Consider the following 2,527-nt stretch of genomic DNA (forward strand, 5'->3'; position numbering starts at 1 on the left):
GGAGAATATACTGAGAAGAAGGTGTTGAAATTGAGGTGGAAGATGGATTGAAGTATTCTTCCTTAAAGAATAGCTATGGTTTCTGGGGGCTTTGGGTAATAAAAATTAAGAGAGATACTGTTAGCAAGCAAATTCATTTTACTATCAATATAACATGCTTTCATGCTACAGAAATGAGGTTCGCTCCCAACCCAAGTTGCCTCAGAGAGGAGTTTACAAATATTCTGTTAGGCCTGTTTTCATCAGCTCCATTGCCAGGAATTCTGTCTTCACTATAGCCGTACAAATGATCAAATGCAATGAGGATGGGAATAGTGAATGGAATATAAAGAGACACCAAATAAATCAATAATTGCTATAACTTTTGCCCCTTTTCCTGGGCGTATGGGGATGATGGTCTCTGCTTATTTCTTGCCCAATAAATGACTGTCTTATGCTTTTATATTCTATATAAACCATGTCCATACAGAGATTCTTTCATTATTTTGCCATATATATAAATTACCAGATATTTTCTATGTAACCACTATCAATAATTAATACTTGTATGGGATTTACTGTGTGTCACGCCTTATTCTTAGTGCATTCTATATATTATGCAATCCTCACCAAAAAACCCTGAGGTACCCCTAATGCCATAATCATCACCATTTCACTGATGAACAAGTTGATGGATGCTGAGGCTAGCTACCTTACCCAGCATCATACACTTAGTAAATAAATGGTAGTTCTGAGGTTTGAAAGGTAAGCTGGCAGGAGGCAGGAAGCATGGCTCCAGAATTCACAAGCTGAACCACTTCACCTTTGCTATTTATGTACTTAACAAACAGGAGGGCTATAACTGACTCCAAAGCCTGAGGCATGTTTTCTTAACAGAAATATTTCACCTCCTTTAACTGGGAAATAAAGGAACAAAGGAATGCCTTATACAGATTATTGACCATTCAGAGCTATCCTGCTTTAAATGCCAGCTAATGGGGGAGGAAGTAAAGTTAGAAAAGTTTTCTTCCTCAGAGTTTACTGCCAAAACCATCTTATTAGCAGTCTTCCACACAATAATATTTCACATTAAATTATAAATCAACAAGTGCTAAGAATATATTCTTTAACCAGTGTGTTAGAGATTTGGGTTAAATTAGTGCAAAAATGGTGTGGTTCAGCCAGAAGTTACAGGCAGATGCCTGCAGAGCTGCTGCTGGCAGGGACATTTGCAAATAAAGAGGGTGGGTAATATATCATAGCAGTGCAAGAGGCAAGTGGTTATTAACCACTGCTTTATGTAAACGCAAGTATCCTTGGATTTTTGAAAGCCTTAGTTTGCTTTGAAAATTGTTTATAACTTTTATAGAAAGGGATAGGAAAGAAGAGTAAGGAAGTGGGAATGTGGGTAATAAGTTCAGCATGAAGTTGGAACCTAAGAAGTACTGGAAAAAAGAGAAAAGGCAGAAAAAATGGGAGAGGAGAAAATCACCTTTTATATTATATGTTTTTACACTGTTGAATTTTTATCATAGTGGCTACTTTTGCAATTTGAAATAATAACAAGGGAGAAAATTGACAATTAATGTTCTTTTATAAAGGGAGAATTTTAAAAAAGCAATGGAGATATATTGTCAGTATAAATTAAGTTTCCCTTGGATCTTCCTCTGACTTTTTCCAACTATAATACCAATACCGCCTCCCTCCCAAAAAATACCAATGCCCAACCAAATACTATGTTCTACATTCTGACTGCAAAAAATTCCTGTGGCAATTTTACATGGAGTTGGTTCCTTGCACCACCCCTTCTCTCAGTCTCATTTGTTTCTGTTTCAGATTGATTGACTTTTCTTTAGTGTCTGCTTCTCTGTGTGGACTAGCCTGAGAAAGGGAGTCCAAAGCCCAGGACTCTCCAGGTAGCCATGGGAGAAGAGACCAAGAGAAGACTTGAGCCCTTAGAGCATCCTAGAGAGACTTCCAGCTCTGCCTGTCCCTATGGGTCCTCTCACAGGTGATGGGGTTGTGGATATAGTTCCCCAACATTTCTGAAGAGGAATGTCATGTCAGATTTACAGTTCTAGTAAGTGAAACATCTTAAGTTTTGGAATGGATATAAAATTACAATGAAACATCCACTTTAAGGTTGAAAAAAATGGAAAAAGACCTCAGTGACAAAAACTTCAACAAAAATTATTAAAAACTGGGTTGAATCACACTAATTTCCCCCAGATGACTTCATAATAGGATTCTACTAAACCTTTTAAGAAGAATTAACATCAATTCCAGAAAATACAAGAGGAGGAAACACTTTCATTTTATGAAGCTAGTAATACCCTGATATAGAATCAGTACAAAGACATTACAGAGAGAGAGAGAGAGAGAGAGAGAGAGAGAGAGAGAGAGAGAGAGAGAGAGAGAGAAAGGAAGGAAGAAAGGAAGAAAAGAAACTATAAACCAATATCCCCATGAATATAAGGACACAAAACTTTAACAAAATATTAGCAAATAGAATGAAACAATATATGAAAAGAATTATACACCATGATCA

Source organism: Pteropus vampyrus, unplaced genomic scaffold (assembly GCF_000151845.1).
Source record: "Pteropus vampyrus isolate Shadow unplaced genomic scaffold, Pvam_2.0 Scaffold543, whole genome shotgun sequence".
Taxonomy (NCBI): Eukaryota; Metazoa; Chordata; class Mammalia; order Chiroptera; family Pteropodidae; genus Pteropus; species Pteropus vampyrus.